At 48.9% G+C, this 25,615-nt stretch overlaps 33 non-coding genes across 33 annotated transcripts; all 33 read right to left on the reverse strand.

Annotated features, from left to right (window-relative positions):
• Nucleotides 1-616: 616 nt before the first annotated feature.
• Trnaf-gaa (transfer RNA phenylalanine (anticodon GAA)) lies at nt 617-689 on the reverse strand. The gene has a single exon. It is a non-coding gene; the product is annotated as a tRNA-Phe (tRNA).
• Nucleotides 690-1,273: 584 nt separating this feature from the next.
• Trnas-uga (transfer RNA serine (anticodon UGA)) lies at nt 1,274-1,355 on the reverse strand. The gene has a single exon. It is a non-coding gene; the product is annotated as a tRNA-Ser (tRNA).
• A 708-nt stretch (nt 1,356-2,063) lies between these two features.
• Nucleotides 2,064-2,145, reverse strand: Trnas-cga (transfer RNA serine (anticodon CGA)). The gene has a single exon. It is a non-coding gene; the product is annotated as a tRNA-Ser (tRNA).
• A 747-nt stretch (nt 2,146-2,892) lies between these two features.
• Trnaf-gaa (transfer RNA phenylalanine (anticodon GAA)) lies at nt 2,893-2,965 on the reverse strand. Its single transcript has one exon. It is a non-coding gene; the product is annotated as a tRNA-Phe (tRNA).
• Nucleotides 2,966-3,549: 584 nt separating this feature from the next.
• On the reverse strand, nt 3,550-3,631 carry Trnas-uga (transfer RNA serine (anticodon UGA)). The gene has a single exon. It is a non-coding gene; the product is annotated as a tRNA-Ser (tRNA).
• Nucleotides 3,632-4,339: 708 nt separating this feature from the next.
• On the reverse strand, nt 4,340-4,421 carry Trnas-cga (transfer RNA serine (anticodon CGA)). Its single transcript has one exon. It is a non-coding gene; the product is annotated as a tRNA-Ser (tRNA).
• Nucleotides 4,422-5,168: 747 nt separating this feature from the next.
• On the reverse strand, nt 5,169-5,241 carry Trnaf-gaa (transfer RNA phenylalanine (anticodon GAA)). Its single transcript has one exon. It is a non-coding gene; the product is annotated as a tRNA-Phe (tRNA).
• Nucleotides 5,242-5,825: 584 nt separating this feature from the next.
• On the reverse strand, nt 5,826-5,907 carry Trnas-uga (transfer RNA serine (anticodon UGA)). Its single transcript has one exon. It is a non-coding gene; the product is annotated as a tRNA-Ser (tRNA).
• A 708-nt stretch (nt 5,908-6,615) lies between these two features.
• Trnas-cga (transfer RNA serine (anticodon CGA)) lies at nt 6,616-6,697 on the reverse strand. Its single transcript has one exon. It is a non-coding gene; the product is annotated as a tRNA-Ser (tRNA).
• A 747-nt stretch (nt 6,698-7,444) lies between these two features.
• Trnaf-gaa (transfer RNA phenylalanine (anticodon GAA)) lies at nt 7,445-7,517 on the reverse strand. Its single transcript has one exon. It is a non-coding gene; the product is annotated as a tRNA-Phe (tRNA).
• A 584-nt stretch (nt 7,518-8,101) lies between these two features.
• On the reverse strand, nt 8,102-8,183 carry Trnas-uga (transfer RNA serine (anticodon UGA)). Its single transcript has one exon. It is a non-coding gene; the product is annotated as a tRNA-Ser (tRNA).
• A 708-nt stretch (nt 8,184-8,891) lies between these two features.
• On the reverse strand, nt 8,892-8,973 carry Trnas-cga (transfer RNA serine (anticodon CGA)). Its single transcript has one exon. It is a non-coding gene; the product is annotated as a tRNA-Ser (tRNA).
• A 747-nt stretch (nt 8,974-9,720) lies between these two features.
• On the reverse strand, nt 9,721-9,793 carry Trnaf-gaa (transfer RNA phenylalanine (anticodon GAA)). Its single transcript has one exon. It is a non-coding gene; the product is annotated as a tRNA-Phe (tRNA).
• Nucleotides 9,794-10,377: 584 nt separating this feature from the next.
• On the reverse strand, nt 10,378-10,459 carry Trnas-uga (transfer RNA serine (anticodon UGA)). Its single transcript has one exon. It is a non-coding gene; the product is annotated as a tRNA-Ser (tRNA).
• Nucleotides 10,460-11,167: 708 nt separating this feature from the next.
• Trnas-cga (transfer RNA serine (anticodon CGA)) lies at nt 11,168-11,249 on the reverse strand. The gene has a single exon. It is a non-coding gene; the product is annotated as a tRNA-Ser (tRNA).
• Nucleotides 11,250-11,996: 747 nt separating this feature from the next.
• Nucleotides 11,997-12,069, reverse strand: Trnaf-gaa (transfer RNA phenylalanine (anticodon GAA)). Its single transcript has one exon. It is a non-coding gene; the product is annotated as a tRNA-Phe (tRNA).
• Nucleotides 12,070-12,653: 584 nt separating this feature from the next.
• Trnas-uga (transfer RNA serine (anticodon UGA)) lies at nt 12,654-12,735 on the reverse strand. Its single transcript has one exon. It is a non-coding gene; the product is annotated as a tRNA-Ser (tRNA).
• Nucleotides 12,736-13,443: 708 nt separating this feature from the next.
• On the reverse strand, nt 13,444-13,525 carry Trnas-cga (transfer RNA serine (anticodon CGA)). Its single transcript has one exon. It is a non-coding gene; the product is annotated as a tRNA-Ser (tRNA).
• A 747-nt stretch (nt 13,526-14,272) lies between these two features.
• On the reverse strand, nt 14,273-14,345 carry Trnaf-gaa (transfer RNA phenylalanine (anticodon GAA)). The gene has a single exon. It is a non-coding gene; the product is annotated as a tRNA-Phe (tRNA).
• Nucleotides 14,346-14,929: 584 nt separating this feature from the next.
• On the reverse strand, nt 14,930-15,011 carry Trnas-uga (transfer RNA serine (anticodon UGA)). Its single transcript has one exon. It is a non-coding gene; the product is annotated as a tRNA-Ser (tRNA).
• A 708-nt stretch (nt 15,012-15,719) lies between these two features.
• Trnas-cga (transfer RNA serine (anticodon CGA)) lies at nt 15,720-15,801 on the reverse strand. The gene has a single exon. It is a non-coding gene; the product is annotated as a tRNA-Ser (tRNA).
• A 747-nt stretch (nt 15,802-16,548) lies between these two features.
• Nucleotides 16,549-16,621, reverse strand: Trnaf-gaa (transfer RNA phenylalanine (anticodon GAA)). Its single transcript has one exon. It is a non-coding gene; the product is annotated as a tRNA-Phe (tRNA).
• Nucleotides 16,622-17,205: 584 nt separating this feature from the next.
• On the reverse strand, nt 17,206-17,287 carry Trnas-uga (transfer RNA serine (anticodon UGA)). Its single transcript has one exon. It is a non-coding gene; the product is annotated as a tRNA-Ser (tRNA).
• A 708-nt stretch (nt 17,288-17,995) lies between these two features.
• On the reverse strand, nt 17,996-18,077 carry Trnas-cga (transfer RNA serine (anticodon CGA)). Its single transcript has one exon. It is a non-coding gene; the product is annotated as a tRNA-Ser (tRNA).
• A 747-nt stretch (nt 18,078-18,824) lies between these two features.
• Nucleotides 18,825-18,897, reverse strand: Trnaf-gaa (transfer RNA phenylalanine (anticodon GAA)). The gene has a single exon. It is a non-coding gene; the product is annotated as a tRNA-Phe (tRNA).
• Nucleotides 18,898-19,481: 584 nt separating this feature from the next.
• Nucleotides 19,482-19,563, reverse strand: Trnas-uga (transfer RNA serine (anticodon UGA)). Its single transcript has one exon. It is a non-coding gene; the product is annotated as a tRNA-Ser (tRNA).
• A 708-nt stretch (nt 19,564-20,271) lies between these two features.
• Trnas-cga (transfer RNA serine (anticodon CGA)) lies at nt 20,272-20,353 on the reverse strand. Its single transcript has one exon. It is a non-coding gene; the product is annotated as a tRNA-Ser (tRNA).
• Nucleotides 20,354-21,100: 747 nt separating this feature from the next.
• Trnaf-gaa (transfer RNA phenylalanine (anticodon GAA)) lies at nt 21,101-21,173 on the reverse strand. The gene has a single exon. It is a non-coding gene; the product is annotated as a tRNA-Phe (tRNA).
• Nucleotides 21,174-21,757: 584 nt separating this feature from the next.
• Trnas-uga (transfer RNA serine (anticodon UGA)) lies at nt 21,758-21,839 on the reverse strand. The gene has a single exon. It is a non-coding gene; the product is annotated as a tRNA-Ser (tRNA).
• A 708-nt stretch (nt 21,840-22,547) lies between these two features.
• On the reverse strand, nt 22,548-22,629 carry Trnas-cga (transfer RNA serine (anticodon CGA)). Its single transcript has one exon. It is a non-coding gene; the product is annotated as a tRNA-Ser (tRNA).
• Nucleotides 22,630-23,376: 747 nt separating this feature from the next.
• Trnaf-gaa (transfer RNA phenylalanine (anticodon GAA)) lies at nt 23,377-23,449 on the reverse strand. Its single transcript has one exon. It is a non-coding gene; the product is annotated as a tRNA-Phe (tRNA).
• Nucleotides 23,450-24,033: 584 nt separating this feature from the next.
• Nucleotides 24,034-24,115, reverse strand: Trnas-uga (transfer RNA serine (anticodon UGA)). The gene has a single exon. It is a non-coding gene; the product is annotated as a tRNA-Ser (tRNA).
• Nucleotides 24,116-24,823: 708 nt separating this feature from the next.
• On the reverse strand, nt 24,824-24,905 carry Trnas-cga (transfer RNA serine (anticodon CGA)). The gene has a single exon. It is a non-coding gene; the product is annotated as a tRNA-Ser (tRNA).
• Nucleotides 24,906-25,615: the final 710 nt, after the last annotated feature.

Here is a 25,615-nt window from a genome sequence, read left to right on the forward strand (position 1 = left end):
AATATCCGCTCGAACAGGGACTTGAACCCTGGACCCTTAGGTTAAAAAGCCTAATGCTCTACCGACTGAGCTATCCGGGCTCACACGACAGTACAGAACATCCCACGATGCACAGCTGTACATTGACTCATGTCCTTCACAGCTGTGCTATCGCTGCATGGAGCTGTTACTAATTAAACGTCGCCTGAATGCTGTCTACAAACGTGTCGCGCTAAGCTTGTAGCAGACTATCGAAGAATGCTGACACCCGATGCAAAAACAAACCGCAGCAGTCGTTAGGTCTCATACGTTGGAGTAGAGGATTTACGTGTTTTGTCGACACTCACTGAGTAATTGGAAATTTCACAAGCATTTCGAATGCAATGCTTCCCACGTTTTCGCTCATTTCACGGTTCCGTTGGAGACGTTCTTCACCTCCTGACACAAAAAAAGGAACGCAGTCGGTAGGACTTTTCGTATTTTCTTACTTCTCAGGGAGTTGCCTACTGTGTTCCTCTTACGGCAAGCACTAGACAACCTGAACAGTTACAGGATAGAGTCATTTTTGTTCTCGGCTGTACCTACATCATCACAGACTCGGAGCAATTCCATTGGCATCAGCTTCAAAACATACGCTTGCCGAAACCCGGGATCGAACCAGGGACCTTTAGATCTTCAGTCTAACGCTCTCCCAACTGAGCTATTTCGGCTCACACCTAAGTCCGCATATTTGCGCGTCTTCGTTAACCTCTGAATCGCCGCCAATTTCACAGTCATCTTCGTCTGATAAGACATAGGGACGCTGAAAGGCGAGCAGCAGATGCAGTGAAGTACCACACACATTTCTTCTGATTCCATCATCGTAAGAAGCAAACATGTCGACTCGATTCATGTAATATCGACTTCGCTGGCGCTAGAAAACCTTTGCTATATCGATGCCACGTGCAACTCGTGTGCAGAGAACGAGACACAAGAAGGAGTGAGTCTCTCCACTGTGTGAGAGCCAGTATCTAGCAGAAACACACGCTAAAACATTTGACTTGCGTTAGCTCATAAATTGCTACACGTCACCGTCTGCAAGCTAAAATGGACACATCTGCACTGCCCAGAGAGGCGACACTTGCACTGACACTTGGTGGACGGCAGTGAGACGAGGAGATGAGCTGTGGCTTCTGGGAGCGACTGTAGCGCTGCGCCAAAGAACACTGCACATTGCTGGAGACCCACGTGTTTAGTAGAGACGCAACTGCTAGGATGCAGCTGAACGTCCATCTTCTGAGAGCGAGAAAATTTTCGCAGTCGGCAGGACTCGAACCTACGCTCCCAGAGGGAATCTGATTTCAAGTCAGACGCCTTAACCACTCGGCCACGACTGCCGGTGGCAATAGCGTCTTCCGACAAGTGAAAGTCCAACTTTAGAAGCAATCCAATGGCAGAAAGCTGCGTGGCCTAACTCTTTTCTGTAGTGTTTCCATTGCCAGCACATTAGCCGTTACGAAATTGTATTAATTTTCGCCTAGACATGGCCTTGAACCCAACACCCTTTGGTTGAAAATCAAACGCTCTACCGACTGAGCTATCGTACAGCTGCGTTGCGTGCGAGTGATTCGCATGACGTAATTACTGGCTTGTGGCTCCAATGGCGACTTCACCGACTTCCCACTGACGCACCGCTGACGCTAGTTTTCTGTCGTCTTAAGTGGTCGACATACTTGCAAGTAGCTGCGAGATCTTAAGAAAAGAAACGCTGCACCATTGCTTTTTCCGCACTCGAATGACTGAATTGCGATTCTTAAAAAAGAGAGAAATGAATGTTGGCTCTGTCCAACGCTTCCAAGCACGTCTGTGTACTCACGAACTCGGCGTCGACGCGAGAAAATGACGGGAGCGCACTCGTGGGCCTGCGACGGCTTTCTGCAGTCCCAGCGTCAGTGAGAGGAGAACCGGTAGCCACAGTAAGCAGCAGCCGTCGCGACACTCAGTATTGTTAAACGGAAATTTTCGTCTTGTTGAAGATGGCGCCATCGGTTTGCAACCGCGTTCACGTGTGTGAAAATATTTGCTCCTCTTTACGCAAAATCGCACGCAGCCGGTAGGATTCGAACCTACGCTCCCAGAGGGAATCTGATTTCGAGTCAGACGCCTTAACCACCCCGCCACGACTGCCCGTAGGTCGAGGTTCTCCGACACATGCAACTTCTACGGTTTAAAGCTATGTGGCATCAGAAAACGGCGTAGCTGCATTCTTTTCCGTAGTGTTTCCACCGCTACCAGAGGAATCGCTACCAAAGTATTAAAATATCCGCTCGAACAGGGACTTGAACCCTGGACCCTTAGGTTAAAAAGCCTAATGCTCTACCGACTGAGCTATCCGGGCTCACACGACAGTACAGAACATCCCACGATGCACCGCTGTACATTGACTCATGTCCTTCACAGCTGTGCTATCGCTGCATGGAGCTGTTACTAATTAAACGTCGCCTGAATGCTGTCTACAAACGTGTCGCGCTAAGCTTGTAGCAGACTATCGAAGAATGCTGACACCCGATGCAAAAACAAACCGCAGCAGTCGTTAGGTCTCATACGTTGGAGTAGAGGATTTACGTGTTTTGTCGACACTCACTGAGTAATTGGAAATTTCACAAGCATTTCGAATGCAATGCTTCCCACGTTTTCGCTCATTTCACGGTTCCGTTGGAGACGTTCTTCACCTCCTGACACAAAAAAAGGAACGCAGTCGGTAGGACTTTTCGTATTTTCTTACTTCTCAGGGAGTTGCCTACTGTGTTCCTCTTACGGCAAGCACTAGACAACCTGAACAGTTACAGGATAGAGTCATTTTTGTTCTCGGCTGTACCTACATCATCACAGACTCGGAGCAATTCCATTGGCATCAGCTTCAAAACATACGCTTGCCGAAACCCGGGATCGAACCAGGGACCTTTAGATCTTCAGTCTAACGCTCTCCCAACTGAGCTATTTCGGCTCACACCTAAGTCCGCATATTTGCGCGTCTTCGTTAACCTCTGAATCGCCGCCAATTTCACAGTCATCTTCGTCTGATAAGACATAGGGACGCTGAAAGGCGAGCAGCAGATGCAGTGAAGTACCACACACATTTCTTCTGATTCCATCATCGTAAGAAGCAAACATGTCGACTCGATTCATGTAATATTGACTTCGCTTTCTCTAGAAAACCTTTGCTATATCGATGCCACGTGCAACTCGTGTGCAGAGAACGAGACACAAGAAGGAGTGAGCCTCTCTACCATGTGAGAGGCAGTATCTAGCAGATACACACGCTAAAACATTTGACTTGCGTTAGCTCATAAATTGCTACACGTCACCGTCTGCAAGCTAAAATGGACACATCTGCACTGCCCAGAGAGGCGACACTTGCACTGACACTTGGTGGACGGCAGTGAGACGAGGAGATGAGCTGTGGCTTCTGGGAGCGACTGTAGCGCTGCGCCAAAGAACACTGCACATTGCTGGAGACCCACGTGTTTAGTAGAGACGCAACTGCTAGGATGCAGCTGAACGTCCATCTTCTGAGAGCGAGAAAATTTTCGCAGTCGGCAGGACTCGAACCTACGCTCCCAGAGGGAATCTGATTTCAAGTCAGACGCCTTAACCACTCGGCCACGACTGCCGGTGGCAATAGCGTCTTCCGACAAGTGAAAGTCCAACTTTAGAAGCAATCCAATGGCAGAAAGCTGCGTGGCCTAACTCTTTTCTGTAGTGTTTCCATTGCCAGCACATTAGCCGTTACGAAATTGTATTAATTTTCGCCTAGACATGGCCTTGAACCCAACACCCTTTGGTTGAAAATCAAACGCTCTACCGACTGAGCTATCGTACAGCTGCGTTGCGTGCGAGTGATTCGCATGACGTAATTACTGGCTTGTGGCTCCAATGGCGACTTCACCGACTTCCCACTGACGCACCGCTGACGCTAGTTTTCTGTCGTCTTAAGTGGTCGACATACTTGCAAGTAGCTGCGAGATCTTAAGAAAAGAAACGCTGCACCATTGCTTTTTCCGCACTCGAATGACTGAATTGCGATTCTTAAAAAAGAGAGAAATGAATGTTGGCTCTGTCCAACGCTTCCAAGCACGTCTGTGTACTCACGAACTCGGCGTCGACGCGAGAAAATGACGGGAGCGCACTCGTGGGCCTGCGACGGCTTTCTGCAGTCCCAGCGTCAGTGAGAGGAGAACCGGTAGCCACAGTAAGCAGCAGCCGTCGCGACACTCAGTATTGTTAAACGGAAATTTTCGTCTTGTTGAAGATGGCGCCATCGGTTTGCAACCGCGTTCACGTGTGTGAAAATATTTGCTCCTCTTTACGCAAAATCGCACGCAGCCGGTAGGATTCGAACCTACGCTCCCAGAGGGAATCTGATTTCGAGTCAGACGCCTTAACCACCCCGCCACGACTGCCCGTAGGTCGAGGTTCTCCGACACATGCAACTTCTACGGTTTAAAGCTATGTGGCATCAGAAAACGGCGTAGCTGCATTCTTTTCCGTAGTGTTTCCACCGCTACCAGAGGAATCGCTACCAAAGTATTAAAATATCCGCTCGAACAGGGACTTGAACCCTGGACCCTTAGGTTAAAAAGCCTAATGCTCTACCGACTGAGCTATCCGGGCTCACACGACAGTACAGAACATCCCACGATGCACCGCTGTACATTGACTCATGTCCTTCACAGCTGTGCTATCGCTGCATGGAGCTGTTACTAATTAAACGTCGCCTGAATGCTGTCTACAAACGTGTCGCGCTAAGCTTGTAGCAGACTATCGAAGAATGCTGACACCCGATGCAAAAACAAACCGCAGCAGTCGTTAGGTCTCATACGTTGGAGTAGAGGATTTACGTGTTTTGTCGACACTCACTGAGTAATTGGAAATTTCACAAGCATTTCGAATGCAATGCTTCCCACGTTTTCGCTCATTTCACGGTTCCGTTGGAGACGTTCTTCACCTCCTGACACAAAAAAAGGAACGCAGTCGGTAGGACTTTTCGTATTTTCTTACTTCTCAGGGAGTTGCCTACTGTGTTCCTCTTACGGCAAGCACTAGACAACCTGAACAGTTACAGGATAGAGTCATTTTTGTTATCGGCTGTACCTACATCATCACAGACTCGGAGCAATTCCATTGGCATCAGCTTCAAAACATACGCTTGCCGAAACCCGGGATCGAACCAGGGACCTTTAGATCTTCAGTCTAACGCTCTCCCAACTGAGCTATTTCGGCTCACACCTAAGTCCGCAGATTTGCGCGTCTTCGTTAACCTCTGAATCGCCGCCAATTTCACAGTCATCTTCGTCTGATAAGACATAGGGACGCTGAAAGGCGAGCAGCAGATGCAGTGAAGTACCACACACATTTCTTCTGATTCCATCATCGTAAGAAGCAAACATGTCGACTCGATTCATGTAATATTGACTTCGCTTTCTCTAGAAAACCTTTGCTATATCGATGCCACGTGCAACTCGTGTGCAGAGAACGAGACACAAGAAGGAGTGAGCCTCTCTACCATGTGAGAGGCAGTATCTAGCAGATACACACGCTAAAACATTTGACTTGCGTTAGCTCATAAATTGCTACACGTCACCGTCTGCAAGCTAAAATGGACACATCTGCACTGCCCAGAGAGGCGACACTTGCACTGACACTTGGTGGACGGCAGTGAGACGAGGAGATGAGCTGTGGCTTCTGGGAGCGACTGTAGCGCTGCGCCAAAGAACACTGCACATTGCTGGAGACCCACGTGTTTAGTAGAGACGCAACTGCTAGGATGCAGCTGAACGTCCATCTTCTGAGAGCGAGAAAATTTTCGCAGTCGGCAGGACTCGAACCTACGCTCCCAGAGGGAATCTGATTTCAAGTCAGACGCCTTAACCACTCGGCCACGACTGCCGGTGGCAATAGCGTCTTCCGACAAGTGAAAGTCCAACTTTAGAAGCAATCCAATGGCAGAAAGCTGCGTGGCCTAACTCTTTTCTGTAGTGTTTCCATTGCCAGCACATTAGCCGTTACGAAATTGTATTAATTTTCGCCTAGACATGGCCTTGAACCCAACACCCTTTGGTTGAAAATCAAACGCTCTACCGACTGAGCTATCGTACAGCTGCGTTGCGTGCGAGTGATTCGCATGACGTAATTACTGGCTTGTGGCTCCAATGGCGACTTCACCGACTTCCCACTGACGCACCGCTGACGCTAGTTTACTGTCGTCTTAAGTGGTCGACATACTTGCAAGTAGCTGCGAGATCTTAAGAAAAGAAACGCTGCACCATTGCTTTTTCCGCACTCGAATGACTGAATTGCGATTCTTAAAAAAGAGAGAAATGAATGTTGGCTCTGTCCAACGCTTCCAAGCACGTCTGTGTACTCACGAACTCGGCGTCGACGCGAGAAAATGACGGGAGCGCACTCGTGGGCCTGCGACGGCTTTCTGCAGTCCCAGCGTCAGTGAGAGGAGAACCGGTAGCCACAGTAAGCAGCAGCCGTCGCGACACTCAGTATTGTTAAACGGAAATTTTCGTCTTGTTGAAGATGGCGCCATCGGTTTGCAACCGCGTTCACGTGTGTGAAAATATTTGCTCCTCTTTACGCAAAATCGCACGCAGCCGGTAGGATTCGAACATACGCTCCCAGAGGGAATCTGATTTCGAGTCAGACGCCTTAACCACCCCGCCACGACTGCCCGTAGGTCGAGGTTCTCCGACACATGCAACTTCTACGGTTTAAAGCTATGTGGCATCAGAAAACGGCGTAGCTGCATTCTTTTCCGTAGTGTTTCCACCGCTACCAGAGGAATCGCTACCAAAGTATTAAAATATCCGCTCGAACAGGGACTTGAACCCTGGACCCTTAGGTTAAAAAGCCTAATGCTCTACCGACTGAGCTATCCGGGCTCACACGACAGTACAGAACATCCCACGATGCACAGCTGTACATTGACTCATGTCCTTCACAGCTGTGCTATCGCTGCATGGAGCTGTTACTAATTAAACGTCGCCTGAATGCTGTCTACAAACGTGTCGCGCTAAGCTTGTAGCAGACTATCGAAGAATGCTGACACCCGATGCAAAAACAAACCGCAGCAGTCGTTAGGTCTCATACGTTGGAGTAGAGGATTTACGTGTTTTGTCGACACTCACTGAGTAATTGGAAATTTCACAAGCATTTCGAATGCAATGCTTCCCACGTTTTCGCTCATTTCACGGTTCCGTTGGAGACGTTCTTCACCTCCTGACACAAAAAAAGGAACGCAGTCGGTAGGACTTTTCGTATTTTCTTACTTCTCAGGGAGTTGCCTACTGTGTTCCTCTTACGGCAAGCACTAGACAACCTGAACAGTTACAGGATAGAGTCATTTTTGTTCTCGGCTGTACCTACATCATCACAGACTCGGAGCAATTCCATTGGCATCAGCTTCAAAACATACGCTTGCCGAAACCCGGGATCGAACCAGGGACCTTTAGATCTTCAGTCTAACGCTCTCCCAACTGAGCTATTTCGGCTCACACCTAAGTCCGCATATTTGCGCGTCTTCGTTAACCTCTGAATCGCCGCCAATTTCACAGTCATCTTCGTCTGATAAGACATAGGGACGCTGAAAGGCGAGCAGCAGATGCAGTGAAGTACCACACACATTTCTTCTGATTCCATCATCGTAAGAAGCAAACATGTCGACTCGATTCATGTAATATTGACTTCGCTTTCTCTAGAAAACCTTTGCTATATCGATGCCACGTGCAACTCGTGTGCAGAGAACGAGACACAAGAAGGAGTGAGCCTCTCTACCATGTGAGAGGCAGTATCTAGCAGATACACACGCTAAAACATTTGACTTGCGTTAGCTCATAAATTGCTACACGTCACCGTCTGCAAGCTAAAATGGACACATCTGCACTGCCCAGAGAGGCGACACTTGCACTGACACTTGGTGGACGGCAGTGAGACGAGGAGATGAGCTGTGGCTTCTGGGAGCGACTGTAGCGCTGCGCCAAAGAACACTGCACATTGCTGGAGACCCACGTGTTTAGTAGAGACGCAACTGCTAGGATGCAGCTGAACGTCCATCTTCTGAGAGCGAGAAAATTTTCGCAGTCGGCAGGACTCGAACCTACGCTCCCAGAGGGAATCTGATTTCAAGTCAGACGCCTTAACCACTCGGCCACGACTGCCGGTGGCAATAGCGTCTTCCGACAAGTGAAAGTCCAACTTTAGAAGCAATCCAATGGCAGAAAGCTGCGTGGCCTAACTCTTTTCTGTAGTGTTTCCATTGCCAGCACATTAGCCGTTACGAAATTGTATTAATTTTCGCCTAGACATGGCCTTGAACCCAACACCCTTTGGTTGAAAATCAAACGCTCTACCGACTGAGCTATCGTACAGCTGCGTTGCGTGCGAGTGATTCGCATGACGTAATTACTGGCTTGTGGCTCCAATGGCGACTTCACCGACTTCCCACTGACGCACCGCTGACGCTAGTTTACTGTCGTCTTAAGTGGTCGACATACTTGCAAGTAGCTGCGAGATCTTAAGAAAAGAAACGCTGCACCATTGCTTTTTCCGCACTCGAATGACTGAATTGCGATTCTTAAAAAAGAGAGAAATGAATGTTGGCTCTGTCCAACGCTTCCAAGCACGTCTGTGTACTCACGAACTCGGCGTCGACGCGAGAAAATGACGGGAGCGCACTCGTGGGCCTGCGACGGCTTTCTGCAGTCCCAGCGTCAGTGAGAGGAGAACCGGTAGCCACAGTAAGCAGCAGCCGTCGCGACACTCAGTATTGTTAAACGGAAATTTTCGTCTTGTTGAAGATGGCGCCATCGGTTTGCAACCGCGTTCACGTGTGTGAAAATATTTGCTCCTCTTTACGCAAAATCGCACGCAGCCGGTAGGATTCGAACATACGCTCCCAGAGGGAATCTGATTTCGAGTCAGACGCCTTAACCACCCCGCCACGACTGCCCGTAGGTCGAGGTTCTCCGACACATGCAACTTCTACGGTTTAAAGCTATGTGGCATCAGAAAACGGCGTAGCTGCATTCTTTTCCGTAGTGTTTCCACCGCTACCAGAGGAATCGCTACCAAAGTATTAAAATATCCGCTCGAACAGGGACTTGAACCCTGGACCCTTAGGTTAAAAAGCCTAATGCTCTACCGACTGAGCTATCCGGGCTCACACGACAGTACAGAACATCCCACGATGCACAGCTGTACATTGACTCATGTCCTTCACAGCTGTGCTATCGCTGCATGGAGCTGTTACTAATTAAACGTCGCCTGAATGCTGTCTACAAACGTGTCGCGCTAAGCTTGTAGCAGACTATCGAAGAATGCTGACACCCGATGCAAAAACAAACCGCAGCAGTCGTTAGGTCTCATACGTTGGAGTAGAGGATTTACGTGTTTTGTCGACACTCACTGAGTAATTGGAAATTTCACAAGCATTTCGAATGCAATGCTTCCCACGTTTTCGCTCATTTCACGGTTCCGTTGGAGACGTTCTTCACCTCCTGACACAAAAAAAGGAACGCAGTCGGTAGGACTTTTCGTATTTTCTTACTTCTCAGGGAGTTGCCTACTGTGTTCCTCTTACGGCAAGCACTAGACAACCTGAACAGTTACAGGATAGAGTCATTTTTGTTCTCGGCTGTACCTACATCATCACAGACTCGGAGCAATTCCATTGGCATCAGCTTCAAAACATACGCTTGCCGAAACCCGGGATCGAACCAGGGACCTTTAGATCTTCACTCTAACGCTCTCCCAACTGAGCTATTTCGGCTCACACCTAAGTCCGCATATTTGCGCGTCTTCGTTAACCTCTGAATCGCCGCCAATTTCACAGTCATCTTCGTCTGATAAGACATAGGGACGCTGAAAGGCGAGCAGCAGATGCAGTGAAGTACCACACACATTTCTTCTGATTCCATCATCGTAAGAAGCAAACATGTCGACTCGATTCATGTAATATTGACTTCGCTTTCTCTAGAAAACCTTTGCTATATCGATGCCACGTGCAACTCGTGTGCAGAGAACGAGACACAAGAAGGAGTGAGCCTCTCTACCATGTGAGAGGCAGTATCTAGCAGATACACACGCTAAAACATTTGACTTGCGTTAGCTCATAAATTGCTACACGTCACCGTCTGCAAGCTAAAATGGACACATCTGCACTGCCCAGAGAGGCGACACTTGCACTGACACTTGGTGGACGGCAGTGAGACGAGGAGATGAGCTGTGGCTTCTGGGAGCGACTGTAGCGCTGCGCCAAAGAACACTGCACATTGCTGGAGACCCACGTGTTTAGTAGAGACGCAACTGCTAGGATGCAGCTGAACGTCCATCTTCTGAGAGCGAGAAAATTTTCGCAGTCGGCAGGACTCGAACCTACGCTCCCAGAGGGAATCTGATTTCAAGTCAGACGCCTTAACCACTCGGCCACGACTGCCGGTGGCAATAGCGTCTTCCGACAAGTGAAAGTCCAACTTTAGAAGCAATCCAATGGCAGAAAGCTGCGTGGCCTAACTCTTTTCTGTAGTGTTTCCATTGCCAGCACATTAGCCGTTACGAAATTGTATTAATTTTCGCCTAGACATGGCCTTGAACCCAACACCCTTTGGTTGAAAATCAAACGCTCTACCGACTGAGCTATCGTACAGCTGCGTTGCGTGCGAGTGATTCGCATGACGTAATTACTGGCTTGTGGCTCCAATGGCGACTTCACCGACTTCCCACTGACGCACCGCTGACGCTAGTTTACTGTCGTCTTAAGTGGTCGACATACTTGCAAGTAGCTGCGAGATCTTAAGAAAAGAAACGCTGCACCATTGCTTTTTCCGCACTCGAATGACTGAATTGCGATTCTTAAAAAAGAGAGAAATGAATGTTGGCTCTGTCCAACGCTTCCAAGCACGTCTGTGTACTCACGAACTCGGCGTCGACGCGAGAAAATGACGGGAGCGCACTCGTGGGCCTGCGACGGCTTTCTGCAGTCCCAGCGTCAGTGAGAGGAGAACCGGTAGCCACAGTAAGCAGCAGCCGTCGCGACACTCAGTATTGTTAAACGGAAATTTTCGTCTTGTTGAAGATGGCGCCATCGGTTTGCAACCGCGTTCACGTGTGTGAAAATATTTGCTCCTCTTTACGCAAAATCGCACGCAGCCGGTAGGATTCGAACATACGCTCCCAGAGGGAATCTGATTTCGAGTCAGACGCCTTAACCACCCCGCCACGACTGCCCGTAGGTCGAGGTTCTCCGACACATGCAACTTCTACGGTTTAAAGCTATGTGGCATCAGAAAACGGCGTAGCTGCATTCTTTTCCGTAGTGTTTCCACCGCTACCAGAGGAATCGCTACCAAAGTATTAAAATATCCGCTCGAACAGGGACTTGAACCCTGGACCCTTAGGTTAAAAAGCCTAATGCTCTACCGACTGAGCTATCCGGGCTCACACGACAGTACAGAACATCCCACGATGCACAGCTGTACATTGACTCATGTCCTTCACAGCTGTGCTATCGCTGCATGGAGCTGTTACTAATTAAACGTCGCCTGAATGCTGTCTACAAACGTGTCGCGCTAAGCTTGTAGCAGACTATCGAAGAATGCTGACACCCGATGCAAAAACAAACCGCAGCAGTCGTTAGGTCTCATACGTTGGAGTAGAGGATTTACGTGTTTTGTCGACACTCACTGAGTAATTGGAAATTTCACAAGCATTTCGAATGCAATGCTTCCCACGTTTTCGCTCATTTCACGGTTCCGTTGGAGACGTTCTTCACCTCCTGACACAAAAAAAGGAACGCAGTCGGTAGGACTTTTCGTATTTTCTTACTTCTCAGGGAGTTGCCTACTGTGTTCCTCTTACGGCAAGCACTAGACAACCTGAACAGTTACAGGATAGAGTCATTTTTGTTCTCGGCTGTACCTACATCATCACAGACTCGGAGCAATTCCATTGGCATCAGCTTCAAAACATACGCTTGCCGAAACCCGGGATCGAACCAGGGACCTTTAGATCTTCACTCTAACGCTCTCCCAACTGAGCTATTTCGGCTCACACCTAAGTCCGCATATTTGCGCGTCTTCGTTAACCTCTGAATCGCCGCCAATTTCACAGTCATCTTCGTCTGATAAGACATAGGGACGCTGAAAGGCGAGCAGCAGATGCAGTGAAGTACCACACACATTTCTTCTGATTCCATCATCGTAAGAAGCAAACATGTCGACTCGATTCATGTAATATTGACTTCGCTTTCTCTAGAAAACCTTTGCTATATCGATGCCACGTGCAACTCGTGTGCAGAGAACGAGACACAAGAAGGAGTGAGCCTCTCTACCATGTGAGAGGCAGTATCTAGCAGATACACACGCTAAAACATTTGACTTGCGTTAGCTCATAAATTGCTACACGTCACCGTCTGCAAGCTAAAATGGACACATCTGCACTGCCCAGAGAGGCGACACTTGCACTGACACTTGGTGGACGGCAGTGAGACGAGGAGATGAGCTGTGGCTTCTGGGAGCGACTGTAGCGCTGCGCCAAAGAACACTGCACATTGCTGGAGACCCACGTGTTTAGTAGAGACGCAACTGCTAGGATGCAGCTGAACGTCCATCTTCTGAGAGCGAGAAAATTTTCGCAGTCGGCAGGACTCGAACCTACGCTCCCAGAGGGAATCTGATTTCAAGTCAGACGCCTTAACCACTCGGCCACGACTGCCGGTGGCAATAGCGTCTTCCGACAAGTGAAAGTCCAACTTTAGAAGCAATCCAATGGCAGAAAGCTGCGTGGCCTAACTCTTTTCTGTAGTGTTTCCATTGCCAGCACATTAGCCGTTACGAAATTGTATTAATTTTCGCCTAGACATGGCCTTGAACCCAACACCCTTTGGTTGAAAATCAAACGCTCTACCGACTGAGCTATCGTACAGCTGCGTTGCGTGCGAGTGATTCGCATGACGTAATTACTGGCTTGTGGCTCCAATGGCGACTTCACCGACTTCCCACTGACGCACCGCTGACGCTAGTTTACTGTCGTCTTAAGTGGTCGACATACTTGCAAGTAGCTGCGAGATCTTAAGAAAAGAAACGCTGCACCATTGCTTTTTCCGCACTCGAATGACTGAATTGCGATTCTTAAAAAAGAGAGAAATGAATGTTGGCTCTGTCCAACGCTTCCAAGCACGTCTGTGTACTCACGAACTCGGCGTCGACGCGAGAAAATGACGGGAGCGCACTCGTGGGCCTGCGACGGCTTTCTGCAGTCCCAGCGTCAGTGAGAGGAGAACCGGTAGCCACAGTAAGCAGCAGCCGTCGCGACACTCAGTATTGTTAAACGGAAATTTTCGTCTTGTTGAAGATGGCGCCATCGGTTTGCAACCGCGTTCACGTGTGTGAAAATATTTGCTCCTCTTTACGCAAAATCGCACGCAGCCGGTAGGATTCGAACCTACGCTCCCAGAGGGAATCTGATTTCGAGTCAGACGCCTTAACCACCCCGCCACGACTGCCCGTAGGTCGAGGTTCTCCGACACATGCAACTTCTACGGTTTAAAGCTATGTGGCATCAGAAAACGGCGTAGCTGCATTCTTTTCCGTAGTGTTTCCACCGCTACCAGAGGAATCGCTACCAAAGTATTAAAATATCCGCTCGAACAGGGACTTGAACCCTGGACCCTTAGGTTAAAAAGCCTAATGCTCTACCGACTGAGCTATCCGGGCTCACACGACAGTACAGAACATCCCACGATGCACAGCTGTACATTGACTCATGTCCTTCACAGCTGTGCTATCGCTGCATGGAGCTGTTACTAATTAAACGTCGCCTGAATGCTGTCTACAAACGTGTCGCGCTAAGCTTGTAGCAGACTATCGAAGAATGCTGACACCCGATGCAAAAACAAACCGCAGCAGTCGTTAGGTCTCATACGTTGGAGTAGAGGATTTACGTGTTTTGTCGACACTCACTGAGTAATTGGAAATTTCACAAGCATTTCGAATGCAATGCTTCCCACGTTTTCGCTCATTTCACGGTTCCGTTGGAGACGTTCTTCACCTCCTGACACAAAAAAAGGAACGCAGTCGGTAGGACTTTTCGTATTTTCTTACTTCTCAGGGAGTTGCCTACTGTGTTCCTCTTACGGCAAGCACTAGACAACCTGAACAGTTACAGGATAGAGTCATTTTTGTTCTCGGCTGTACCTACATCATCACAGACTCGGAGCAATTCCATTGGCATCAGCTTCAAAACATACGCTTGCCGAAACCCGGGATCGAACCAGGGACCTTTAGATCTTCACTCTAACGCTCTCCCAACTGAGCTATTTCGGCTCACACCTAAGTCCGCATATTTGCGCGTCTTCGTTAACCTCTGAATCGCCGCCAATTTCACAGTCATCTTCGTCTGATAAGACATAGGGACGCTGAAAGGCGAGCAGCAGATGCAGTGAAGTACCACACACATTTCTTCTGATTCCATCATCGTAAGAAGCAAACATGTCGACTCGATTCATGTAATATCGACTTCGCTGGCGCTAGAAAACCTTTGCTATATCGATGCCACGTGCAACTCGTGTGCAGAGAACGAGACACAAGAAGGAGTGAGTCTCTCCACTGTGTGAGAGCCAGTATCTAGCAGAAACACACGCTAAAACATTTGACTTGCGTTAGCTCATAAATTGCTACACGTCACCGTCTGCAAGCTAAAATGGACACATCTGCACTGCCCAGAGAGGCGACACTTGCACTGACACTTGGTGGACGGCAGTGAGACGAGGAGATGAGCTGTGGCTTCTGGGAGCGACTGTAGCGCTGCGCCAAAGAACACTGCACATTGCTGGAGACCCACGTGTTTAGTAGAGACGCAACTGCTAGGATGCAGCTGAACGTCCATCTTCTGAGAGCGAGAAAATTTTCGCAGTCGGCAGGACTCGAACCTACGCTCCCAGAGGGAATCTGATTTCAAGTCAGACGCCTTAACCACTCGGCCACGACTGCCGGTGGCAATAGCGTCTTCCGACAAGTGAAAGTCCAACTTTAGAAGCAATCCAATGGCAGAAAGCTGCGTGGCCTAACTCTTTTCTGTAGTGTTTCCATTGCCAGCACATTAGCCGTTACGAAATTGTATTAATTTTCGCCTAGACATGGCCTTGAACCCAACACCCTTTGGTTGAAAATCAAACGCTCTACCGACTGAGCTATCGTACAGCTGCGTTGCGTGCGAGTGATTCGCATGACGTAATTACTGGCTTGTGGCTCCAATGGCGACTTCACCGACTTCCCACTGACGCACCGCTGACGCTAGTTTTCTGTCGTCTTAAGTGGTCGACATACTTGCAAGTAGCTGCGAGATCTTAAGAAAAGAAACGCTGCACCATTGCTTTTTCCGCACTCGAATGACTGAATTGCGATTCTTAAAAAAGAGAGAAATGAATGTTGGCTCTGTCCAACGCTTCCAAGCACGTCTGTGTACTCACGAACTCGGCGTCGACGCGAGAAAATGACGGGAGCGCACTCGTGGGCCTGCGACGGCTTTCTGCAGTCCCAGCGTCAGTGAGAGGAGAACCGGTAGCCACAGTAAGCAGCAGCCGTCGCGACACTCAGTATTGTTAAACGGAAATTTTCGTCTTGTTGAAGATGGCGCCATCGGTTTGCAACCGCGTTCACGTGTGTGAAAATATTTGCTCCTCTTTACGCAAAATCGCACGCAGCCGGTAGGATTCGAACCTACGCTCCCAGAGGGAATCTGATTTCGAGTCAGACGCCTTAACCACCCCGCCACGACTGCCCGTAGGTCGAGGTTCTCCGACACATGCAACTTCTACGGTTTAAAGCTATGTGGCATCAGAAAACGGCGTAGCTGCATTCTTTTCCGTAGTGTTTCCACCGCTACCAGAGGAATCGCTACCAAAGTATTAAAATATCCGCTCGAACAGGGACTTGAACCCTGGACCCTTAGGTTAAAAAGCCTAATGCTCTACCGACTGAGCTATCCGGGCTCACACGACAGTACAGAACATCCCACGATGCACAGCTGTACATTGACTCATGTCCTTCACAGCTGTGCTATCGCTGCATGGAGCTGTTACTAATTAAACGTCGCCTGAATGCTGTCTACAAACGTGTCGCGCTAAGCTTGTAGCAGACTATCGAAGAATGCTGACACCCGATGCAAAAACAAACCGCAGCAGTCGTTAGGTCTCATACGTTGGAGTAGAGGATTTACGTGTTTTGTCGACACTCACTGAGTAATTGGAAATTTCACAAGCATTTCGAATGCAATGCTTCCCACGTTTTCGCTCATTTCACGGTTCCGTTGGAGACGTTCTTCACCTCCTGACACAAAAAAAGGAACGCAGTCGGTAGGACTTTTCGTATTTTCTTACTTCTCAGGGAGTTGCCTACTGTGTTCCTCTTACGGCAAGCACTAGACAACCTGAACAGTTACAGGATAGAGTCATTTTTGTTCTCGGCTGTACCTACATCATCACAGACTCGGAGCAATTCCATTGGCATCAGCTTCAAAACATACGCTTGCCGAAACCCGGGATCGAACCAGGGACCTTTAGATCTTCAGTCTAACGCTCTCCCAACTGAGCTATTTCGGCTCACACCTAAGTCCGCATTTTTGCGCGTCTTCGTTAACCTCTGAATCGCCGCCAATTTCACAGTCATCTTCGTCTGATAAGACATAGGGACGCTGAAAGGCGAGCAGCAGATGCAGTGAAGTACCACACACATTTCTTCTGATTCCATCATCGTAAGAAGCAAACATGTCGACTCGATTCATGTAATATTGACTTCGCTTTCTCTAGAAAACCTTTGCTATATCGATGCCACGTGCAACTCGTGTGCAGAGAACGAGACACAAGAAGGAGTGAGCCTCTCTACCATGTGAGAGGCAGTATCTAGCAGATACACACGCTAAAACATTTGACTTGCGTTAGCTCATAAATTGCTACACGTCACCGTCTGCAAGCTAAAATGGACACATCTGCACTGCCCAGAGAGGCGACACTTGCACTGACACTTGGTGGACGGCAGTGAGACGAGGAGATGAGCTGTGGCTTCTGGGAGCGACTGTAGCGCTGCGCCAAAGAACACTGCACATTGCTGGAGACCCACGTGTTTAGTAGAGACGCAACTGCTAGGATGCAGCTGAACGTCCATCTTCTGAGAGCGAGAAAATTTTCGCAGTCGGCAGGACTCGAACCTACGCTCCCAGAGGGAATCTGATTTCAAGTCAGACGCCTTAACCACTCGGCCACGACTGCCGGTGGCAATAGCGTCTTCCGACAAGTGAAAGTCCAACTTTAGAAGCAATCCAATGGCAGAAAGCTGCGTGGCCTAACTCTTTTCTGTAGTGTTTCCATTGCCAGCACATTAGCCGTTACGAAATTGTATTAATTTTCGCCTAGACATGGCCTTGAACCCAACACCCTTTGGTTGAAAATCAAACGCTCTACCGACTGAGCTATCGTACAGCTGCGTTGCGTGCGAGTGATTCGCATGACGTAATTACTGGCTTGTGGCTCCAATGGCGACTTCACCGACTTCCCACTGACGCACCGCTGACGCTAGTTTACTGTCGTCTTAAGTGGTCGACATACTTGCAAGTAGCTGCGAGATCTTAAGAAAAGAAACGCTGCACCATTGCTTTTTCCGCACTCGAATGACTGAATTGCGATTCTTAAAAAAGAGAGAAATGAATGTTGGCTCTGTCCAACGCTTCCAAGCACGTCTGTGTACTCACGAACTCGGCGTCGACGCGAGAAAATGACGGGAGCGCACTCGTGGGCCTGCGACGGCTTTCTGCAGTCCCAGCGTCAGTGAGAGGAGAACCGGTAGCCACAGTAAGCAGCAGCCGTCGCGACACTCAGTATTGTTAAACGGAAATTTTCGTCTTGTTGAAGATGGCGCCATCGGTTTGCAACCGCGTTCACGTGTGTGAAAATATTTGCTCCTCTTTACGCAAAATCGCACGCAGCCGGTAGGATTCGAACCTACGCTCCCAGAGGGAATCTGATTTCGAGTCAGACGCCTTAACCACCCCGCCACGACTGCCCGTAGGTCGAGGTTCTCCGACACATGCAACTTCTACGGTTTAAAGCTATGTGGCATCAGAAAACGGCGTAGCTGCATTCTTTTCCGTAGTGTTTCCACCGCTACCAGAGGAATCGCTACCAAAGTATTAAAATATCCGCTCGAACAGGGACTTGAACCCTGGACCCTTAGGTTAAAAAGCCTAATGCTCTACCGACTGAGCTATCCGGGCTCACACGACAGTACAGAACATCCCACGATGCACAGCTGTACATTGACTCATGTCCTTCACAGCTGTGCTATCGCTGCATGGAGCTGTTACTAATTAAACGTCGCCTGAATGCTGTCTACAAACGTGTCGCGCTAAGCTTGTAGCAGACTATCGAAGAATGCTGACACCCGATGCAAAAACAAACCGCAGCAGTCGTTAGGTCTCATACGTTGGAGTAGAGGATTTACGTGTTTTGTCGACACTCACTGAGTAATTGGAAATTTCACAAGCATTTCGAATGCAATGCTTCCCACGTTTTCGCTCATTTCACGGTTCCGTTGGAGACGTTCTTCACCTCCTGACACAAAAAAAGGAACGCAGTCGGTAGGACTTTTCGTATTTTCTTACTTCTCAGGGAGTTGCCTACTGTGTTCCTCTTACGGCAAGCACTAGACAACCTGAACAGTTACAGGATAGAGTCATTTTTGTTCTCGGCTGTACCTACATCATCACAGACTCGGAGCAATTCCATTGGCATCAGCTTCAAAACATACGCTTGCCGAAACCCGGGATCGAACCAGGGACCTTTAGATCTTCAGTCTAACGCTCTCCCAACTGAGCTATTTCGGCTCACACCTAAGTCCGCATTTTTGCGCGTCTTCGTTAACCTCTGAATCGCCGCCAATTTCACAGTCATCTTCGTCTGATAAGACATAGGGACGCTGAAAGGCGAGCAGCAGATGCAGTGAAGTACCACACACATTTCTTCTGATTCCATCATCGTAAGAAGCAAACATGTCGACTCGATTCATGTAATATTGACTTCGCTTTCTCTAGAAAACCTTTGCTATATCGATGCCACGTGCAACTCGTGTGCAGAGAACGAGACACAAGAAGGAGTGAGCCTCTCTACCATGTGAGAGGCAGTATCTAGCAGATACACACGCTAAAACATTTGACTTGCGTTAGCTCATAAATTGCTACACGTCACCGTCTGCAAGCTAAAATGGACACATCTGCACTGCCCAGAGAGGCGACACTTGCACTGACACTTGGTGGACGGCAGTGAGACGAGGAGATGAGCTGTGGCTTCTGGGAGCGACTGTAGCGCTGCGCCAAAGAACACTGCACATTGCTGGAGACCCACGTGTTTAGTAGAGACGCAACTGCTAGGATGCAGCTGAACGTCCATCTTCTGAGAGCGAGAAAATTTTCGCAGTCGGCAGGACTCGAACCTACGCTCCCAGAGGGAATCTGATTTCAAGTCAGACGCCTTAACCACTCGGCCACGACTGCCGGTGGCAATAGCGTCTTCCGACAAGTGAAAGTCCAACTTTAGAAGCAATCCAATGGCAGAAAGCTGCGTGGCCTAACTCTTTTCTGTAGTGTTTCCATTGCCAGCACATTAGCCGTTACGAAATTGTATTAATTTTCGCCTAGACATGGCCTTGAACCCAACACCCTTTGGTTGAAAATCAAACGCTCTACCGACTGAGCTATCGTACAGCTGCGTTGCGTGCGAGTGATTCGCATGACGTAATTACTGGCTTGTGGCTCCAATGGCGACTTCACCGACTTCCCACTGACGCACCGCTGACGCTAGTTTACTGTCGTCTTAAGTGGTCGACATACTTGCAAGTAGCTGCGAGATCTTAAGAAAAGAAACGCTGCACCATTGCTTTTTCCGCACTCGAATGACTGAATTGCGATTCTTAAAAAAGAGAGAAATGAATGTTGGCTCTGTCCAACGCTTCCAAGCACGTCTGTGTACTCACGAACTCGGCGTCGACGCGAGAAAATGACGGGAGCGCACTCGTGGGCCTGCGACGGCTTTCTGCAGTCCCAGCGTCAGTGAGAGGAGAACCGGTAGCCACAGTAAGCAGCAGCCGTCGCGACACTCAGTATTGTTAAACGGAAATTTTCGTCTTGTTGAAGATGGCGCCATCGGTTTGCAACCGCGTTCACGTGTGTGAAAATATTTGCTCCTCTTTACGCAAAATCGCACGCAGCCGGTAGGATTCGAACCTACGCTCCCAGAGGGAATCTGATTTCGAGTCAGACGCCTTAACCACCCCGCCACGACTGCCCGTAGGTCGAGGTTCTCCGACACATGCAACTTCTACGGTTTAAAGCTATGTGGCATCAGAAAACGGCGTAGCTGCATTCTTTTCCGTAGTGTTTCCACCGCTACCAGAGGAATCGCTACCAAAGTATTAAAATATCCGCTCGAACAGGGACTTGAACCCTGGACCCTTAGGTTAAAAAGCCTAATGCTCTACCGACTGAGCTATCCGGGCTCACACGACAGTACAGAACATCCCACGATGCACAGCTGTACATTGACTCATGTCCTTCACAGCTGTGCTATCGCTGCATGGAGCTGTTACTAATTAAACGTCGCCTGAATGCTGTCTACAAACGTGTCGCGCTAAGCTTGTAGCAGACTATCGAAGAATGCTGACACCCGATGCAAAAACAAACCGCAGCAGTCGTTAGGTCTCATACGTTGGAGTAGAGGATTTACGTGTTTTGTCGACACTCACTGAGTAATTGGAAATTTCACAAGCATTTCGAATGCAATGCTTCCCACGTTTTCGCTCATTTCACGGTTCCGTTGGAGACGTTCTTCACCTCCTGACACAAAAAAAGGAACGCAGTCGGTAGGACTTTTCGTATTTTCTTACTTCTCAGGGAGTTGCCTACTGTGTTCCTCTTACGGCAAGCACTAGACAACCTGAACAGTTACAGGATAGAGTCATTTTTGTTCTCGGCTGTACCTACATCATCACAGACTCGGAGCAATTCCATTGGCATCAGCTTCAAAACATACGCTTGCCGAAACCCGGGATCGAACCAGGGACCTTTAGATCTTCAGTCTAACGCTCTCCCAACTGAGCTATTTCGGCTCACACCTAAGTCCGCAGATTTGCGCGTCTTCGTTAACCTCTGAATCGCCGCCAATTTCACAGTCATCTTCGTCTGATAAGACATAGGGACGCTGAAAGGCGAGCAGCAGATGCAGTGAAGTACCACACACATTTCTTCTGATTCCATCATCGTAAGAAGCAAACATGTCGACTCGATTCATGTAATATTGACTTCGCTTTCTCTAGAAAACCTTTGCTATATCGATGCCACGTGCAACTCGTGTGCAGAGAACGAGACACAAGAAGGAGTGAGCCTCTCTACCATGTGAGAGGCAGTATCTAGCAGATACACACGCTAAAACATTTGACTTGCGTTAGCTCATAAATTGCTACACGTCACCGTCTGCAAGCTAAAATGGACACATCTGCACTGCCCAGAGAGGCGACACTTGCACTGACACTTGGTGGACGGCAGTGAGACGAGGAGATGAGCTGTGGCTTCTGGGAGCGACTGTAGCGCTGCGCCAAAGAACACTGCACATTGCTGGAGACCCACGTGTTTAGTAGAGACGCAACTGCTAGGATGCAGCTGAACGTCCATCTTCTGAGAGCGAGAAAATTTTCGCAGTCGGCAGGACTCGAACCTACGCTCCCAGAGGGAATCTGATTTCAAGTCAGACGCCTTAACCACTCGGCCACGACTGCCGGTGGCAATAGCGTCTTCCGACAAGTGAAAGTCCAACTTTAGAAGCAATCCAATGGCAGAAAGCTGCGTGGCCTAACTCTTTTCTGTAGTGTTTCCATTGCCAGCACATTAGCCGTTACGAAATTGTATTAATTTTCGCCTAGACATGGCCTTGAACCCAACACCCTTTGGTTGAAAATCAAACGCTCTACCGACTGAGCTATCGTACAGCTGCGTTGCGTGCGAGTGATTCGCATGACGTAATTACTGGCTTGTGGCTCCAATGGCGACTTCACCGACTTCCCACTGACGCACCGCTGACGCTAGTTTACTGTCGTCTTAAGTGGTCGACATACTTGCAAGTAGCTGCGAGATCTTAAGAAAAGAAACGCTGCACCATTGCTTTTTCCGCACTCGAATGACTGAATTGCGATTCTTAAAAAAGAGAGAAATGAATGTTGGCTCTGTCCAACGCTTCCAAGCACGTCTGTGTACTCACGAACTCGGCGTCGACGCGAGAAAATGACGGGAGCGCACTCGTGGGCCTGCGACGGCTTTCTGCAGTCCCAGCGTCAGTGAGAGGAGAACCGGTAGCCACAGTAAGCAGCAGCCGTCGCGACACTCAGTATTGTTAAACGGAAATTTTCGTCTTGTTGAAGATGGCGCCATCGGTTTGCAACCGCGTTCACGTGTGTGAAAATATTTGCTCCTCTTTACGCAAAATCGCACGCAGCCGGTAGGATTCGAACCTACGCTCCCAGAGGGAATCTGATTTCGAGTCAGACGCCTTAACCACCCCGCCACGACTGCCCGTAGGTCGAGGTTCTCCGACACATGCAACTTCTACGGTTTAAAGCTATGTGGCATCAGAAAACGGCGTAGCTGCATTCTTTTCCGTAGTGTTTCCACCGCTACCAGAGGAATCGCTACCAAAGTATTAAAATATCCGCTCGAACAGGGACTTGAACCCTGGACCCTTAGGTTAAAAAGCCTAATGCTCTACCGACTGAGCTATCCGGGCTCACACGACAGTACAGAACATCCCACGATGCACAGCTGTACATTGACTCATGTCCTTCACAGCTGTGCTATCGCTGCATGGAGCTGTTACTAATTAAACGTCGCCTGAATGCTGTCTACAAACGTGTCGCGCTAAGCTTGTAGCAGACTATCGAAGAATGCTGACACCCGATGCAAAAACAAACCGCAGCAGTCGTTAGGTCTCATACGTTGGAGTAGAGGATTTACGTGTTTTGTCGACACTCACTGAGTAATTGGAAATTTCACAAGCATTTCGAATGCAATGCTTCCCACGTTTTCGCTCATTTCACGGTTCCGTTGGAGACGTTCTTCACCTCCTGACACAAAAAAAGGAACGCAGTCGGTAGGACTTTTCGTATTTTCTTACTTCTCAGGGAGTTGCCTACTGTGTTCCTCTTACGGCAAGCACTAGACAACCTGAACAGTTACAGGATAGAGTCATTTTTGTTCTCGGCTGTACCTACATCATCACAGACTCGGAGCAATTCCATTGGCATCAGCTTCAAAACATACGCTTGCCGAAACCCGGGATCGAACCAGGGACCTTTAGATCTTCAGTCTAACGCTCTCCCAACTGAGCTATTTCGGCTCACACCTAAGTCCGCATATTTGCGCGTCTTCGTTAACCTCTGAATCGCCGCCAATTTCACAGTCATCTTCGTCTGATAAGACATAGGGACGCTGAAAGGCGAGCAGCAGATGCAGTGAAGTACCACACACATTTCTTCTGATTCCATCATCGTAAGAAGCAAACATGTCGACTCGATTCATGTAATATTGACTTCGCTTTCTCTAGAAAACCTTTGCTATATCGATGCCACGTGCAACTCGTGTGCAGAGAACGAGACACAAGAAGGAGTGAGCCTCTCTACCATGTGAGAGGCAGTATCTAGCAGATACACACGCTAAAACATTTGACTTGCGTTAGCTCATAAATTGCTACACGTCACCGTCTGCAAGCTAAAATGGACACATCTGCACTGCCCAGAGAGGCGACACTTGCACTGACACTTGGTGGACGGCAGTGAGACGAGGAGATGAGCTGTGGCTTCTGGGAGCGACTGTAGCGCTGCGCCAAAGAACACTGCACATTGCTGGAGACCCACGTGTTTAGTAGAGACGCAACTGCTAGGATGCAGCTGAACGTCCATCTTCTGAGAGCGAGAAAATTTTCGCAGTCGGCAGGACTCGAACCTACGCTCCCAGAGGGAATCTGATTTCAAGTCAGACGCCTTAACCACTCGGCCACGACTGCCGGTGGCAATAGCGTCTTCCGACAAGTGAAAGTCCAACTTTAGAAGCAATCCAATGGCAGAAAGCTGCGTGGCCTAACTCTTTTCTGTAGTGTTTCCATTGCCAGCACATTAGCCGTTACGAAATTGTATTAATTTTCGCCTAGACATGGCCTTGAACCCAACACCCTTTGGTTGAAAATCAAACGCTCTACCGACTGAGCTATCGTACAGCTGCGTTGCGTGCGAGTGATTCGCATGACGTAATTACTGGCTTGTGGCTCCAATGGCGACTTCACCGACTTCCCACTGACGCACCGCTGACGCTAGTTTTCTGTCGTCTTAAGTGGTCGACATACTTGCAAGTAGCTGCGAGATCTTAAGAAAAGAAACGCTGCACCATTGCTTTTTCCGCACTCGAATGACTGAATTGCGATTCTTAAAAAAGAGAGAAATGAATGTTGGCTCTGTCCAACGCTTCCAAGCACGTCTGTGTACTCACGAACTCGGCGTCGACGCGAGAAAATGACGGGAGCGCACTCGTGGGCCTGCGACGGCTTTCTGCAGTCCCAGCGTCAGTGAGAGGAGAACCGGTAGCCACAGTAAGCAGCAGCCGTCGCGACACTCAGTATTGTTAAACGGAAATTTTCGTCTTGTTGAAGATGGCGCCATCGGTTTGCAACCGCGTTCACGTGTGTGAAAATATTTGCTCCTCTTTACGCAAAATCGCACGCAGCCGGTAGGATTCGAACCTACGCTCCCAGAGGGAATCTGATTTCGAGTCAGACGCCTTAACCACCCCGCCACGACTGCCCGTAGGTCGAGGTTCTCCGACACATGCAACTTCTACGGTTTAAAGCTATGTGGCATCAGAAAACGGCGTAGCTGCATTCTTTTCCGTAGTGTTTCCACCGCTACCAGAGGAATCGCTACCAAAGTATTAAAATATCCGCTCGAACAGGGACTTGAACCCTGGACCCTTAGGTTAAAAAGCCTAATGCTCTACCGACTGAGCTATCCGGGCTCACACGACAGTACAGAACATCCCACGATGCACAGCTGTACATTGACTCATGTCCTTCACAGCTGTGCTATCGCTGCATGGAGCTGTTACTAATTAAACGTCGCCTGAATGCTGTCTACAAACGTGTCGCGCTAAGCTTGTAGCAGACTATCGAAGAATGCTGACACCCGATGCAAAAACAAACCGCAGCAGTCGTTAGGTCTCATACGTTGGAGTAGAGGATTTACGTGTTTTGTCGACACTCACTGAGTAATTGGAAATTTCACAAGCATTTCGAATGCAATGCTTCCCACGTTTTCGCTCATTTCACGGTTCCGTTGGAGACGTTCTTCACCTCCTGACACAAAAAAAGGAACGCAGTCGGTAGGACTTTTCGTATTTTCTTACTTCTCAGGGAGTTGCCTACTGTGTTCCTCTTACGGCAAGCACTAGACAACCTGAACAGTTACAGGATAGAGTCATTTTTGTTCTCGGCTGTACCTACATCATCACAGACTCG

This window comes from Schistocerca gregaria, unplaced genomic scaffold (assembly GCF_023897955.1).
Source record: "Schistocerca gregaria isolate iqSchGreg1 unplaced genomic scaffold, iqSchGreg1.2 ptg000337l, whole genome shotgun sequence".
Lineage (NCBI taxonomy): Eukaryota > Metazoa > Arthropoda > Insecta > Orthoptera > Acrididae > Schistocerca > Schistocerca gregaria.